General features: G+C 36.3%; 1 protein-coding gene across 2 annotated transcripts in view; it reads left to right on the top strand.

Moving 5' to 3' along the window:
• The window catches only part of Lpin2 (lipin 2), a 77,371-nt gene that overhangs the window by 1,426 nt on the left and 57,927 nt on the right, over positions 1 to 18,018 (top strand). The gene's annotated exons all lie outside the window — the stretch shown is intronic.

The following is an 18,018-nucleotide window of genomic DNA, read 5'->3' as shown; positions in this document are numbered from 1 at the left end:
GAGCTGGTCCTCCTGAGCATTCTCACTCTACCTAAGTGCAGCCACCTCAGGCCAGACCCAGCCAGAGTATAAAAAGTGCAAACAAAGCTGCATGTGGAAGACTGTTGGACAGTGTGGGTGTCTTTTTCCTCCTGTAATTAAATGTGTAGTCGATTGTGGTCCATCAGACCCAAGTATCTCCTGCCCAGATGTTGGTAGAACTAGCCATAGAATGCTGGAAATAAAACGGACAGTTTCGGTTTTAGTTTATGATGGCACAGTTTAGAATCAACAGAGAAGCATTATGCTTGAGAGGATCTGGACATGGAAGCTTTTGAAAACCCTTGAACACTATAGTAAAGCACTATTAAGAAGCAAATAATAGAGTCAGCCAGAGCTTTGATTCTCTTATTACTACATTCTTGTAGCAGTAAAGGTTTTTATCACCCTGCATTGTAATTTTTGGTTTACTGTATGGACTGTCCCCAGCACTGGGACCAGAGTCCCTGAAGGCAAAACTCCTTAGTTGCTCTTTACCAAACACACAGTGGGCTTTAGAAGAGCCTTAGTGGAGGATTGTTGTATGAAGGTAAGAAGCAGCAGGCAGTTTGCCCTTACCAGTGACCTAGTAGTGGGTAGCACTTCCTGAATGAGTTCACTGAATTTTCCTGATTGGTGAGCTTCTGATGAATAATCTTGGTGGTGCCACACTTTTGAGGTGGTCAAAGGTTAGATTAAGCTGATGAACATTACAGTGGATATTTTGCAATGTTTAAGTATTAATATTTAGTTTAAAGATAGCTTGGTTTTGTGTGTCAACAGATTTCTTCTGTATGCCTCCTATATATCAGAACTTAACACTTTCTGTAAGCTTCTTTGTTAGGAAGTAGATTCAGCTACCTCCCTAAAGTGGTTAGCAACCTCGATTAGGAGGTTTTTCTTTAAGTTTGCCCATCTTTTTATATCCTTTCCTTTTTGCTTTGACCCCGGGAGCTGTCACTGTTGACATGCCACGTCAATTGATAGTAGTTTTGAACTTTTTTTTTGGAATTGTTGTTAGCTGTCTCTCATGTCCTTCATTGCTAGGTAAGTCATTATTATTTCTGGCTGAGCCATCAGGGTCTTCTGCCTATCACTTGCCACCTTTATGGTGAAAACAACTCGCAAGTTTGTAGGCAGGGACTGTAGTTGGCCTTATCCCATGTCATTAAAACTTAGCAACATTTGGAGATATTTATTGTAAGTTGTAAAAATATGGGTAATCTTGGTAAAAAGGTATTTGGATAAGAAATTGTCTGGCTTTGCTAGCATTTAACTGATTTCTGGGTCCACCTCCCTGCCTTGTTGACTATATTAGCATAACTGTTAATAACAGTAAACACTTTATATGTGTGAAGTCCTGTACTTTTCAAGACAAAGGCATGAGGAACAGATGAAGTAGGTAGGAATGGCCAAGTGTCAGTGACAACCTGCCCTTAATTTGCACTGGAAACTTGGGCCTCTCTACCCCTGCTCAGATTCTCAGTCTGAAAGGAAGGAAAGGAAAGCAAAAAGAATAGATTAGTAGATGAATTCCACCGAAGTGCAAGATAAAGTCCTTAACGTGACATTTAGGATTAAAATGATGATAAACATTTTTTTTTCCTAATTTGATTCAGTGACTACAATTTCGAATCTTTATTAAAAAAAAAGCTTTATAATACTAAATTTTAGTGATTTTTATTTGTCTATTTAGATTGATGTTAAAATTGTTAGTAAGAAATGTGGAAGAAAGAGGGCTGGGGTTGTAGCTCAGTGGTAGACCCCTTGCTACTGGTTCAGTTGTCAGCACCACATATAAATAAATGAATAAAATAAAGGTCCATCAACAACCAAAAAAAATTATATATATATGTATATATACATATATGTGTGTGTGTGTGTATTTATTTATTTATATTATAGAAATGTGGAAGAAAGAAATCAGAATTGATTTAACTTAAGGCCTAACAAAACAATTACATCAACATCTCCTTTTCCTATCTTTTATTTATCTTCTCTACAAAGCCAGAGTAGTTTGTATGACTGTTAGAAGTGGGATCTTTTAGGATTCTTTATGGTTTATTTAGGTCAAAAATATAGAGACTACGTAAGTAAATTAGAAAAGATGTGTGTGTTAGGTGGGTAACTGCTAGAACATGATCTTTTAAAAGTCTGGAATGTAATGCCTATTTTTGTAGTCTCTGAATTATAAGAGCTTTATTATTTAGTGCTTTTTATTTGTAGTGTCATATATTTCCAACATAAACTATTGGCTTTTTTGTTTGTTTTTCTTTTTTTCTTAGAGGGCAAACATTGGCTCACAGAATAGCATAGGGTTGTGGCTCAGTGATAGAGCACTTGCCTAGCATGTGTGGGGTACTAGGTTCAATCCTCAGCATCACATAAACAAAATAAAGATATTGTGCCCATCTACAACTAAAAAAAAAAAAATTGAAAAGAGTAGCATACCTTAGAAAGTTGGCAGCCAGTGGATTCCTTCCTCTACTTGCCTTTATTCCATTTAACAATTTAGAAAGATTTTACTTCTATATGTAATTTTATGGCCAGTAACTGAACACTAAATTAAATATAACACTTGCCTTTATTTCATTTCATACTCTTATTTGCTTTTTGTGCCAATTCCTTATTTTAATTTTATTTTTTAACCAGAGTATAAATGAAATCTAAGTAATGATTTGTACATTCTGATATGTTTTCAACTCCTAGCATCTTTATCTTTCCTGTTCAAGAACCTACAGTAATTCATGCTCACCTATTTTCAAATCTGAATTTCTCATCTGTTTTCGCAGTTCCACTTCAGTTCATTTCAATTCAGTTTCACCTTCCCCAATCCATTTTTTAATATTTTCTCCCATTACACTTTGCTTAATTAATTTCTGCTACAGGAGACAAGCTCCTTTGCATGTGTGATGTTGTTTTGTGCTCTGTGTTTCTTTGGGATTGCTCTGAAGTCAATTGTGGTTTTCTTCTTAACTGTTAATCCTGTTAGAGTGAATAAGTGTTGCCTCCTTAAGTTTTCCAGCACTCCTGTAGGTAAAGCCGTTTGGCCTCCTTTATTGTAAATGCTGAACTAAAGGGAGAACAGTGATGAATGGCATTGAATGGAAGTCACAGGGTGCTATTCTTGAAAGTTGGGCAAATTCTAGTCAAGAAAGTGGATTTGAGGGGTGGAGAGAGTACCTATGGCTAGGGAGAAAGAATCTGTTGATTTAAAGTGTGAAAGGCCAAGGGTGACAGTGTTTAAGGTACAGGCCCTAAAAGGATGAAGGAGAAAGAGAGGAGACCAGCATAGGTTGATGTGCAGAAGGAGTTCTCAGTAAAGGAGCTGAGATGCTATAGAGCCCTGTTATTTGCACTGGAAACTTTTGAGGTTGGTTTGCTCTCTCATTACTTTGATTTTAACTTTTTGGTTACTTGTTAATTTAGTTGAAATTTTAAGCAGTATTGAGGGAGACCCGAAAGGGTACAGATTTGGAAAATTTAATATAAACATGATATAGAGATACTAATATTTCAAAGAGAAGGATCTAGTTGTTTTTTTTTTTAATTATTTGGTTTGGGTGGTTATAACTAAGCTTTATTAGATAAAGAGGAGATGCTGAAGATGGGGAAATATCCTTTAGAAAAGCTGAAATTGGTCCTGCAAGTAAAGAAAAAAGATAGGCATATGATACCAAATAACTTCTTTAGTGACTTACTGAATTTCTTTTACCTATTTCTGAAATATAATGAAAGGGATAATTGATCCCAAAGATGTTAATTTAAATACTTATTTTTTAATCTATTGTAAGATAAGTTCTTTTTATAAAAATAAAGTGACAGAATTATAAATAAAGATCATTAGTTAATTTGGGATTGAAATCTACCTAGAAGGCTTTTTTTTCTTTTAAACCTGAGTAAACACTGAAGTTGACTAATAACCAGGATAGTTATATTTTGTTCAGTGTCTTTATGATATGATGGTTATTGCTCCTGGTAAGGTAGAAATGTCCAGTTGTACTAGAGACTTGGTGTTTGGCTTATTCTAAATAAGAGAAGTATTCAGAATACAGATCGCTTTTAAGAGATATTGAAAAGTAAAGTATTCAATATGATATTGTCTGATAATTTGATTATGTGATTCCCCCCGCCCCAGGTGCTTTAGGTGCTTTACCACTCAGCTAAATCCCCAGCCTTATTTAATTTTTTAAATTTTGAGATGGGATCTCTGTGTTGCTGAGGCTGACTCCAACTTGCCATCCTCCTGCCTCAGCCTCCCAAATCACTGGGATTACAGGTGTGTTCCACCATGCCCAGCTTTTATTTTTGAATTATTATCTGCTATGTGCCAGCAAAACCATTGGATAGTTAATATGAATTAAAAGCTCTGAACTGGATCTTGAATTGTCTTATGGTATATTTTTCTAGTAGATGACTGCATTTACTTCTGGTCCTTATAAAACAGTGTGCTTTTCTAATGAGCTACATGGAGTCTGGGAATGTTTAGGCTTAGTGAAGCATCATCATAAGGGAGATTTTTTTGTTTTGTTTTAATAATGGCCCTTTTTTCTAGGTAAGGCCACTGAAAGTATTCCTTTTTTTTTTCCTTTGTAAACATTCTAAAACATCTATCCACATAATAAATTTCTTTAAAATCTTTTACCATTTATTTTGGATGACTAGTAGGTAGATACATATTTGACTGTAGTCATAGCATCTATTTACATATGAACAATACCGGAATAAGAGAAGTATTATTTAGAGAATGCTAGTTTATAATTTAAAGTGTGGATTAAACAAATGCTTTATTGGAAGGACTGATCTTTTGTTATAGGATTTTCTAAATGGCTTACCTGGATCAAAGTAATTTACCTAACTAGCATTATTTGAAAGGTAGAAATTTGGAATTTTGAAGTCTTTAATATCAGCTCTATCCACTATCAATGATGCTATTGCCTGCTAGGAATACTGAATATTTCTACGAGTTATTTAATGTTTGTAAAGGATTGTCATTGTGATTACAGTTAAATAATTGAACACCCTTGGGCCAGACACTGCTAAGTGCTTTACATTAATTTTCTCTTAGAGTCACAACAACCCTGCAAGGCAGGGATAATGGTCCTTTTTTCTAGGTAAGGTCACTGAAGCCAAGAGGTTTTTTTTAAGGTCACATAATCATGTGGAAATGACCTCCCTGTGTTGCCCTTTGCTCTATTGCCACCATACTGCCCAAGGACTATAAGAATTTTGCATTGATTTGACATCACTGAATTTTTTGGATTTTGTTTTTACTTTTGTTAGGAAGTACCAGAGAAATGATCCTTAATTTCACAGTCTATAAATTCATTTATAGGGATAGCACCTACTTTGTAGGAGCCTTGGATTTTTAGGCATCATTTATGTATGCAAAACCAATTGTGCTAGCAAGAGAAAACCAACCAGGAAAATATCAGAGATGATTTGGGCTTTACTGCACTGACTTGACACCTGCTCTGGAATGAGCATTGTGAATCTAATTTCTCTTGCCTGCTTTTCAAGGAATGATCCTGTCATTGGGCTGAGACTGGATCAAGTGTCTAAAACCTGTATTTTTCATACAATCTGGTCTTTACACTCAAAACTAAATAATGCTTTCAGGCTCAGCTTGAGAGGAAAGTGGTTCTGCTTTAATGCTGGGAAAGATGAAGTAGGTGGTTGGACTGTTTGAAACATGATATGTCAGAATCCACCATGATGCTTTTTCCTTAAGGATTTTCCCTGGTAATTTGGACTGTTCTTTATTTGAAGAGGTATATACTATAACTCCTAGATTATATGGGACTGGCCTATGTAGGAAGCTTAAACAGTGTCAGAGCTGGGATGTGATATGGCAAGTTCTTCTCTATTCAGAACTTTTTGTCCCATCACATTGTATAGCCAGCTGAAACCTTGGGTATCTGAGTTCTTTTTGAACTGATTTGTCTATTGAACTGTGTCCCCTCACCCCGGTATCATTTGACTCACTTGGTAGCTTCATCTTCAGATAGCTCCCCTCTAATGGCATTAATAAATGAATGAGTTGGGGAAAAGACTCTTTCATTAAACAGACATACATTCAGATACAGGGCTTGCTATATTGCCCAGGCTAGCCTTGAACTCCCAATCCTGTCTCAGCCTGGGACACAGACACACCACCACACCTCACAACCCACAGTTGTCTCTTTTTTTGTAACACTAGGATAACAATACCTATCTGCTAGGCCCTGAAGATTATGTGAAAAATGTGTGATAAACTACAGCCACTAGCTATCTAGAGGTCCAGAAGTTTGGTAGCCAGCTGAAGACTAACTAGATCAGAGATGACAGTCGCGTCAGTCACAGCACAGAGAGTAAAAGGCAAATTCAACGTTCCTCCTATGGTAGTAAAGTGGCTTGTAGTATTATAGGGAAATTAAGTAAGTCTTATATAAAGCAGAATTTAATAAAATGAACAGGGAGGAATTGGAAAGGAAGTACTATCTGAGGGTTTAAAGTGAGAGACAAAAGAGATATCATGTGAGAACTTGTTTAGTTGAAAGGTGTTTTTTTTTGTCACACACTCACAAAAATCATTTCATATGCCTAAGATTTTTTCCTTGACTCAGAACTTTTATCTTCACAATGTTGAGTTAGCAATTTTGTATACAAATCTCACGCTCCATGCTTGTTATAAATGTTAAGTCTTGTGATTTTTGCCATCATTTTGTCTATGGCCCTGTGATTTATTTGTACATGATTATAGTAAATAGAGCCTTAGTTTTGAATTTAGAATGAATTCCTAGAAAGCAGAGTAGTTTTCCATAAGTAATGAAGTACAGGTGTATGCTTCACTAAAAGGAAAAAAAAAAGTTGTTTTTGACTAATTCATAAAACCTCTAAGTAATTAACATTTTTACAAACTCTTAATAATTTGATTTTCATAAAAATGGACACCAGTTTCTTTGTGTACTCAAAATTTTATACTCTACTAGTTCAAAAGTACTAGTATTTCTGTATGTTTATGGTGAACGGAATCTTTTTGCTTCTTCTGGATGTGGTCCCTTTAAATGGTGACTAAATCTTTCACTGGTATTCTTGCCATGACATCTCTCTGTCCCAAGTGAATGAATGAATTGTATAACCTAATAGTGGCATTGCTGTGTTTAAATTTCCTTGTTTTCTCTGTTAATGAGACATGCATACCTAATGCTCAGATAGACCATAGGTGCTGATGTTGAGAGTTAGAAAAGAACTTTTCCTAATTAAAAAAGAACAAAACACTATCCATGATGCTCTTATTTGCTTAGTGTTCTTTTTTTTTTTTTAAAGAGAGAATTTTTTTAATATTTATTTTTTTCAGTTTTCGGTGGACACAACATCTTTATTTTATTTTATGTGGTACTGAGGATTGAACCCAGCGCGCCCCGCTCATGCCAGGCGATTGCGTTACTGCTTGAGCCACATCCCCAGCCCGCTTAGTGTTCTTTTTCTTCCTTTTCCCGCATAGTTTTCATTCCTGTGAATGATTGTTTTCATAAAGCTATATCACAACTTTATTCATCTTTGAATTTTAAAATATATTAATTTTAAATGTAGTTTAAAATTAATTTTAATTATTATTTCAAATAATCCTGAGGTATATAATGAATAAATACCAGTCCTTTTCCTCATGCTGATTACTGCCTCCTTGAAAAAACTTAACTTCTTTTGCCTATTTCTTATGGTATTTACTTCATATTTGTGTGCCTACACTACTCTTGCATGGGTTTCCCATTTTAGACATTGTTTATTGATTTTCCTAGTGTGCAGGATGAGGATTCATTTCTTGCATAACGCTCTTAAAACATGTTTCCCCATACTGATCACCCATTATATCATAATATTCTATCTTCCCAATATTCAATACTTTCATTTTGATTACTAAATATTGTCATAACTAACCATGTCCAGTGATTTTATTTGACAGTTCAAGTTTTTGTTTCCTATGGAGTCAACATTTATTTTGTTGGCTTTCATTTCTGAGCACTAGTCATGAATTCAGGCTCCCAGTTTCTGACAATCAGTGCAGTCCTGAATTGCCTTGTCCTGAATCTCTGTCATTTCTCCTGTGTTGGGCCTCTTGTCCTAGATCTCTTGACTTCCTCCTTCTTGCTGCTCTTCCTCATTTTTGTGGAGTACTCCTCTACCAGCTTTTTGAGAAGATTCACAGGAAGTAAATTCTTTGAGATCTTGCAGCTCTGAGAATTTCTTTATTCTAAGTATCATACTTAATTGATAGGTTATCTGTCAAACTAGAATAGAATCAATACTAGAATGGAAATTTTCCATTTTTTTGGGAGAAGTTAACTATTTTTGAGTCACCTCAAGCTTTTTTAATTTTTGTATTTCTTCTTTCCCTCTTCATATCCTTTCTTTCTCCTTCTGATTTTTTAAGCACTTTTACTTTGTCGTCTTAAAGTATTTATAATTTTATCTTCTCTTGATGAAGTATCTTGGTTTCTGATTTATCATCTCAGTCCTTGGACCAGACACAGGAAGTGATAGTTAACCTGGAAAGTACCTACCTCACTTGGCTTTACAGAGAACCCTCATTTCTAACCTTGTTTTTTTTTTTCCCCCTCACACTTGGCTAGCCTGTGTGTATGTTAGCAGAGTCTTTGTAGACCAGAGGGCATAAAAACACGCAGAGAATATAGTGGTGCTTCTCAGGCCTGGTGAGGCTTCTTCTCCTCACATGCAGAATCATCCACAGCTATGTTGCCTCATGAAGTTGGGGAGGTGGCTGGCACTGGGTGCTACACCTCTGATTGAGGGTATGGTGTATATCCTGCTTTGTGTAGGCATGTCCATGCAATTCTGAAGCTTTTGTGATTAGAGAAATTCCTTAGCCTTTAATGTTGTTTGTTGCCATTTTTTGATTTTAGTAACTCTCTTTGGAACTCACACCAGTGCAGGTATCTCCCCATCCTTTTTTGCTAAGGACTTCCAATTTGGAAAGTCATGTCTCTGACTCTGGGAAATATTCTTGTGCATCTTATTTGATAATATTCTTCCCTCCTCCCCTTCCCTGCCTTTTTTTTTTTTCTCTTTAAAAAATATCCCACAAATCCAATAAAGGGCCCCTTTTGGATTGATATCTTTTCCCTCTTTTTGTTCATTCTTTTATCTTGCCTAGTTAGACTTACAGGGAGTTTAGCTACCTGCTTTATCTTACAACTCTGCTATGGAATTTTTCAGTTTTACTATATATTTTAATTCTTAAGAGCCCTTTTTCCATTTTCAAATGTTCCATTTTATTAGCATTCTGTTGTCATTTCATGGTTGCAGTATTTTCTCTGATAATGTAGTGTTTACAAAAGTGATTTTGCATTGTTTCCTTCAAAAAATTCTCATTAATTGCTGTTTTAAGCTCTCCTCAGATGCCTGATATTTGTTGGGTTTTCCTTTATAAGTAAAAGTAAGACCAAAAAACTGATTGGAACTGCTCTGTGCATGAGCTGGACTTAAGCCCTGGGTGGGTGATGAGGTAGGGAATTCCAAATATCAGTATTTGTAGGTTCCCTCAGTCCCTATTGATAAATTCCTCAGAAGAATCTGTTCAGTGTTTCACTTTTGGTAACCAGTGTTCAGGGAACTGGAGTGAGGGAGAGGGTAGCTTTGCTGTCTGAACTTTCATAAGTTTCTAAGTGATGTAAGTTGCTTCATTTTGGTAATATTTCCTGTGATTTGCTGCTGTGACCGCCTCTACTACAGCCGTTAATTCAGAAAGCCTGTGAGGGGTGATGGGGGATTGAGAAATCCCCCAACAAATACACATATAGAGAGAAAGCTGGGACCAGGTGGGACACCATTCTCTGATGTGGAGGAACAGTGACCTAGAGCTAATTCGGCATATTTATATAGGTTTTATCATCAAAAGGTTATTTGTGAGAAAGTGTCAGGAAAAGCAGATAGATTTGAAGGTTGCAGTGAAACTTGTGGGACATCAAGTTTATTATAGAGCCCAGAATTCTCTATCACTAGGAGTTGGTGCCGAAGCTCAAGGTCCAGACTGATATAGATTGCTCTGTGCCTTTTCACAGAGCCTCCCCAGGCCAGGCATCACCATAGCAACAGGGCCATCTTGACCCGCACCTTGGTGCAGGAAGTTCCCAGCACAAATGCAGCCACAAGGCAGTCAGAGGTCACATCCAAGTCACTGGTCACAACTTGCAAGTTGGCTCTTTTCCATCTATTACTTTTCTTTTTAATGGTCTTTTGTTTTTAGAACAGTTCTAGATTTTCAGAGAAATTTAGAAGATAGTGTAGAGTTCCCATATAGCCTGTACTGAGCTTCCTCTGTTATTAACATCTCGCATTAGTCTAATACATTTGTTAAAATTAATGAGCCAATATTAATGTATTATTTTAAACTAAAACCCATAGTATATTTAGATTTCCTTTGTTTTTTTAACTAGTGTCTCAGGATCTCACCCAAGCTATCCCATCACATTTAGTTGTCCTGTCTTTCTTTAGGTTTCTCTCAGTATGGCAGTTTCTTAGAACTTCCTTGTCTTTGATGACCTTTTTTGTTTTGTTTTGAGACAGGGTATCACTTTGTTATCCAGGCTGGTCTTGCACTCCACAGGTTTAAGTGGTCCTTTTGCCTCAGCCTGCTAAGTAGTTGGGACTGGGTTGTATCACCACAGCCAGCTAACCACAGTTTTAGAAGAGTACTAATCAGACATTTTGTAGGGTGTTAGAATTTCTCATTTTTTTCATGATATAACTGGGTTATGGGTTATTAGTAGAAAGACCATAGAGGTAAAGTGCCATTTTTATCATATCCAGGGTACATTATATCAATATGATTTGATTTAATGTTGACCTTTATTCACCTGGTTAAGATAGTGTTTGTCAGATTTCTTCCCTGAAAAGTGTCTATATTTGGAAGTCATTCTACACAGTTCACAACTAAGGGGTGGGTAGTTAAGCACTTCATCTTGAGGGTGCATATCTATATGTTTGGAATTTCACATGGGAAGTTTGTATCTTCGCCCCAACTTATGAGTTTATTCAATCATGTATTTATATTGGAATGGGCATTCATTTTATACTTTGGGTTATAATCCAATATGGCTTTATTTGCTGTCTAAATTTTTCTGCTTAGACCATTGGGAGCTCTTTAATTTGCCTCTTGTGCCCCTTTGCCATTATACCCACCAGTGTGGGGTTGGGTGTGTGTGTGAGAGAGAGAGAGGGGGATAGGACCTTGCTGTGTGGCCCAGACTGGTCTTGGATTTGTAAGCTCAAGTGATCCTCCATCGTCAGCCCCTTGAGTAGCTGGAACTATATAGGTGTGTGCCACCATGGCAGGTTCGAGGGTTGGGTTTTGTTTCATTCACTTGCTTATTTCCTAGTTCGCTATCCATTTTTCCTTTTCCAGAAACTTAATCTCTTTAATTTTCTGTCATCTCCTCTATCCAAGCTCTTTGTTCTTTTGAGTTCACTACAATAAAAAAGTACCTCAGACTGGGTAGCTTAAACAACAGAAGTTTATTAAATAATTTACTGTTCCAGAGGATGGGAATTCAGAGTCATGATTGTCCACAAGTTTGGTTCATGCTACTGTCCTACCTCCTGGTGGTTTGCTGGCAGTCTTTGGTATTCTTTGCCTGTAGATATGTCATCCTTCATCTCTGATCATCTCTGCTTTCATTTTCACATGGCATGATTTCCCCTCTGTATAAAGACACCCATCATATTGGATTTGAACATACGTTAATCTCATTTTAACATATTACCTCTGCAAATGTTCTTTTTACACATAACGTCACCTTTTGAGGTAATAGTGGTTAGAGTTTTATTAACAACTGCTACTGCTGCTACTACTACTTCAACTATTTCTACTGCTCCAAGCGCTACTACTATGTATTATTTTTTTCAAGGAGGACATATTTGAACATAACAGCAAGTTTCAAGAGCATAGAGATAAATTCTCTGGGTTTAACAGGATGTCTAGTCATGGTAGTATCGTAAAAGATGCTTTTAGTCACATTAATCTTCACTGAAGATAAGAAATAATTTTTAAATTACAACCAGAGGTTTTTGTTCAGACTTGTGACTGCTAAAATTTCCGCTGGTTCCCAAATGTTTAATAACTTAGCATCTGAGTCATCTCACTTTTTCCTCCTGCTTTATTTCTAAAGTAATTTGAAGGTTGGCAAAATGACCAAAGCGTGAACAGCAGCAGTGTCTTGTACAAGAGAGTGAATCCTGCCTGTATTATGGCATAGTCATGTGAGCATAATCACCTAGGTTCTGGTGCTACTCCCTTGTTCATCATACTCTATAATTTCAGAAGTGAGCCGCCTTGAAATTTTGTTGCTTTTTATTTATTTTTGAAAAAAAAATTTATTTGTAAGTGGACCCAATACCTTTTTTTTTTGTTTATTTATTTAAATGTGGTGCTGAGGAATGAACCCAGTGCTTCACACATGCTAGGCAAGTGCTCTACCATTGAGCTACAGTCCCAGCCCCCATTTTGTTGCTTTTTAAAAATATATATATATATGTATATATATCTAGTTGGACACAAGAGTTTTTTTATTTTGTTTAGTTTTTTTTAATGTGGTGCTGAGGATCGAACCTAGGCCCTTGAACGTGCTAGGTAAGCGCTCTACCACAGAGCCAAAACCCCAGCTCCATTTTGTTGCTTTTAAAAATATTCTCCCAAACATTTTCCTACTTTGGGCTCTCCAATACCTTTACCTACAATAAAGTGGCCCACTTCTGCACGCCCTTTCTCTCATTTCCTTTATATAATTTTCCCAGTCTTAAGATTTTGTTATTACTGTTGTTGTTTTTTCTCTCCCTCCATTAGGATAGAAGCACCTTGAAGATAGATAATTCATCAGCAAAGTTTACTGTTTGATCCACAACTCTGCAGATAGAACAGTGTGTGTGACATCAGAGTAGACACTGCTGTTGCACAAACAGTTCAATGAGTTAAAACAGATTTTGTGTACCCACAGTACTCTAATGTTGCTTCACTGACTTGCTGTTGCTCTTAGAAGTCCTCTCATTGAAGTCGCTTAATATACAAGTCAGTTTGTGATAACATACTGGCATAGCCTTACATGGTGTTTTGTAACGCTACATTAAACTAGGCCTCAGCCCCACTTAGAGTGATGGGCGACACTAACAGCAACAGTGTGATTCGTGTGGCTGCTGTCTTTATAGCCTCTTCCTCTACCCACTCAGATGTCCTCACAGAATTGGGAAGGGGGACAGCCCCGGGAGGGTCTGGGATAGCCTTCCTAAATTTCTGAAGAGTCTCCTGAGATCTCAGTAGGCATCAGTAGAAGAAAACTGGGCAGGAAACATAAGCTTACCACTAGGAAGACTCACTGGCCTCACAGCATCTTCCCACATCCCCAGGGCCCTCTTCAGATATACCATGGTGATGACTTGAGATGCCAGGAGCTGGGATTTGTAAATTATCTTTTCTAGTTTTCATTGTCCTTTGATGAGAAAGAAGTTTTTAACTACCTATGTTTACTCTTAGGCCACTACCACACTGTTTGGATTATGGTAGCTTGTAATGAGCTTTGAAATCAGGAAACATAAGTCTTTCATTCTTTGTTCTTTTTCAGTATTGCTTTGGCTATAGTAAGGGCCCCTTTAACTCCATATAAATTTGAGGCTGTTGGGATGTTGATAGGATTGCATTTGATCTGGGATCACTTTGGGTAGTATTGACATCTTAACAATAGTAAGTCTTGCTGTCCATGAATATAAATGTTTTTCTGTTTACTTGGGTCATTTTTAATTGCTTTCAGCATTGTTTTACGTTTTGATAGAACAAGTTTTTATTTCCTTCGTTCAATTTATTCCTAGGTATTTTATTCTTTTAGGTTCATTGCATACTGTTTGACATGTTTTAAATACCTAGCATGTTAAATCTGAATTTTAAATTAATAAATTCAGGAAGGTACTATAGAAGACATTTTTAGCTTTGAATTCAGATGTATTAGAGCTGAGTCCTGGCTTTGGCACTTTTAAAAATCAGGTGGTTGACTTTGGAGATTCTGCACCTCTTTGAAACACTATTTCTTCATCTGTAAAAGAATAGGAATAAGTAAATCTGTCTTTCATGGACATTATGTAGCTCAGAGATGACATACACAAAGAACTAACACCAGGGTATAACTCAGAGTAAGTAACCAAATAATGGTAGGATTGCCAGGATTGTTTTCTTGTATGATTTCAGTATAAATACATGCATATTTATGGCTTATATAATTTCTCATAAATATTTACTGTAAATTGACTTTTATGCTTATTTTTACATTCAAAAATTTTGTGATTAAAGTATGCATTAAAAACTTGAGTAAAATTAGCCTTTGTCACAAAGGGTAGTGATTTTTACACAAACTATCTGATTTCCAAAGTGCTGTTTTATAAAATACGTTGTGTCTGGAAGAAGAAAAAAGTTATAAATTATCACACTTGCTGTGTTAGTGCCATTGTTTCCTTAAAAGAGGGATTTATCTCTTCTATTAGTGCTGCTTGCGCTTGCCTCTTTTATTTTTTGGATCCTATGTCCTGACATTGTAAGGGTATATTTTAGACATTATCAGCATCTTACCTCTAAAAGTAGAAAGCTAATTCAGCTGTTTCTACTACTAAGGGCATTTTTTGAGGCTTTACCTTCAGTGGAGAGTGCAGCTACTCCTGCCATCTGGAATTTTATTCATTTTTATGATTCATCCTCATCTAACTCTTGCTGTCTAAAGTGTTACAGTTTTCCTTGTTTCCTTATATGTTTACGCAAACTTTGAATTAGATTCAACTTCTAAAGACAAAAATCTAAGAATTCTGATTCTTTTAAATATCACCCATTAAATGAAAACCTACTTGGTAACAACTTAAAATGTAGCATTAGAATTTTCTAAACATTATAAAAGTAAATTCCTTAAATTATCATTCTTTTAGCAAAATACATTTTGTCACTTTTGTTGCTCATTATTTCCTGAAGAAAATAAATGTACCTGCTTAAAAGAATATAAAATATTTCACATTCTGGCAGGGATGTGATAGTGGCAGGATGCTTGAGGTTGAGAAGCTTGGAAATTTAAAAAAGAAGAAATTGGGAGAGAGAGCTGACCACAGAAACAAAGCAAAGTTGTCAGATTCTGTTGGGGGCAAATTTAAGGTTACAGATTAACAATTTATACTCCTACCCATCTGCCCTATCAAGATCATGATTCCTAGCAGTGCTGTTATTATTAAAATAATAATCCCAACTGCTTGAGTTGTGTTTTTTTTTTTTTTAAGCCTACTAAGAAAGAGCAAGTTGATAATTCAACATCAGCAATATGTGAGTGGATACAGTGGCTCACCTGTAATCCCAGCTGCTCAGGAGGATGGGGCAGCAGAATCACAAGTTTGAGTCCAGCCTCAACAACTTAATGAGTCTGTCTCAGAATGAAAAGTAAAAGACAGGCCTAGGGATTTAGCTCAACATCCGTAGGTTCAATCAAAAAGCATTCTAGACTTATATTCAATTGTGCTGCCTAGCTTTTCTATCTTAATAATTGGATACTTGACTGCTACAACCAGGCATCTCTCAATATTGTCTCTCTTGCCTCAAAATTTGTGTGAAAGCTTGATCCTAGAACATTAGTATCAGAAGGGCTAGACTTCAGAGGTATATTTGGTCCAGTTCCTTAAATCAGGATGTGTATATCCAGTTTTCTAAGGATATTCTAAGCCATACAATAAATGTAATACATTAACCCTTCAGCTTGGTAGAAGAAAACTTTGACCAGTTACTTTTTTCATATTAAAAAATAGATAGTAGCAAGGTGCGATGACACATGCCTATAATCCCAGAGGTTTGGGAGGCTGAAGCAAGAGGATTGCAAGTTCAAAGCCAGCCTCAACAATTTATCAAGGCCCTATGCAACTTAAAGAGACCCTGTCTCAAAATAAAATATAAAAAAGGGCTGGGGATGTGCCTCAGTGGTTGAGCCCCTTGGGTTCAATTCCTGGTACACCCCCCCCCCCAAAAAAAAAAGAAGTCAACAGAGTGGCACACATCTATTCTTGCAGCTACTGGGGAAGCTGCAGCAAGAGGATTGCAAATCTCTACCCCTGGGCAATTTAGACCTTCTCTTAGGGAAAAAAAAAAAAAAATGGGCTGGGGATATAGCTCAAGGGTAGAATGCCTCTGGATTCAATCCCCAGTACCAGGGCAGGGAGTAGGGAGGAAAAAATATCACAGTAGAGTGCAAAATGTATTAATTTTGAAGATAAAACTTCTTTGAAGTCTCCTAATTCATCTTTGAGTCACTTTAAGTCAGATCTTGGACCTCAAGAGACCCTTCTTGCTTTTTCTCTGTTCCTGGAAAGGCCTGTTTGCATGTGATTGATTATTCATTCACATTTCAGTGGAATAGACACTAGCAGTACTGTTCAGAGTTTTGGAATCGTGTGAAGATATTGTGAAACACAGGAACTGAAGTAAACTGTATAGCTATTATCTATGAAGCAGTCAAATTATAAATGTTTGAAAAATCAGAGTAATTATGAGGAATTTTCTCTTGGTTTTGAATAAAACACAATCAGTCCCTTTTGGGTTGTTTTCTTAGCTTAAACAATGAATTATAATCCAGATAGAAGAAGAAATACTCTGTTTTAGATAATAAGAGAACCATGTGGCTCTACATTAAAACAAGGAAATTTATTTCAGGTAGACTGTAGTCCTTTTTCACATGTAGATCCCTTTGTCTTGAAATGGCTTTGAAAATGCAGAAATGCACTTGAGCAGCTTCTTTCTTTATAGAAAAAATATGGTAAAGATTATGACATTCTTTGTAACTGAAGCTTTTAAAATATTTTCATTGTGATTTTTTTACTAATCAAAATGTGATTTCCGGGCTGGGCTCAGTGGTCGAGTGCTCACTTTGCACGTGCAAGGCCCTGGGTTCGATCCTCAGCACCACATAAAAAAAAAAATATATATATATATATATAATTATATATGTTATATATTTATTATATATATAATAAATAATAAACTACAACTACAGAAAATTTTTTTAAAAATGTGATTTCCTTTCCTTTCCATTGGTAATCCTGGAGAAATATATTGCTATTTCACAATATGACCACTGGGTGGAGTGCAATTTTTGTGTTTTTTGTGGTGAAATGAAAGTACTTCATTTTAAATGTGGTGACATGAAAGTATTTCTGTTGAACCAATTTAGTGCAACTTCACATAAGAAAAGTTTAAGTAAGGAAGTTTAAATAAATCCTTATACTTTCTTAAAAATCCCTTTATAACTAGTCTCATATTTACAGGATGAGTAGTGGGGAAAAACAGAAACCAATTACTTAGCATCATTATCACTTGTGGAATCTGAGCAAGACTGATCTTCTGAGTTGCACTTTAGATTTGTTTTTCTAAACAAAGATTTTTGGGGGCGGAGAGCAAGGTTTAAGTCTATGAAGAAATATTCAACTTTCTGCCTACTATTTTTTTAAGATCATTGAAGATACTATGTAAAAGTAAAAGCATAGTTTTTCTCAGTATTCAGCTATTTACTTTTACTTTAGCTAGTTTTTTATATTTAGCTTTCAGAACCAGAAAAGTTTTAAAATGGTTTTTCTTTGAAAATCATAAGGATAATTGAAAATAGTTGGTTGTGACTTTAACATTTATTGACCAAGGTGGGGAACTGGAACCAGAATGTTGGGTTCCAGCCTTGGAGGTCAGGGTAATGCTTAGATCACCATAGGGAAAAACTGTAGGTGTGTGTCCAGTGGCAACATAGATGTCCAGAAAATGAGCTCATCTCTGAAGGTCCATGGTACATGACCCCTTACAGTGAGGACGTTCTGTGAGTCATCCCTCAAAACAATGACACAATACCAAGACGGGCAGGAAATCCATATGGTTGGCTTGGGGCCTTCTTGTTGTGTAAGTGGCCTTTGAGGTGAACATTGTCCAGATTTCATATCTACTGCTCTCTGCCC

The sequence above is a fragment of the Ictidomys tridecemlineatus genome, chromosome 13, assembly GCF_052094955.1.
Source record: "Ictidomys tridecemlineatus isolate mIctTri1 chromosome 13, mIctTri1.hap1, whole genome shotgun sequence".
NCBI lineage: Eukaryota > Metazoa > Chordata > Mammalia > Rodentia > Sciuridae > Ictidomys > Ictidomys tridecemlineatus.
This window is presented reverse-complemented; position numbering and strand designations above follow the sequence as displayed.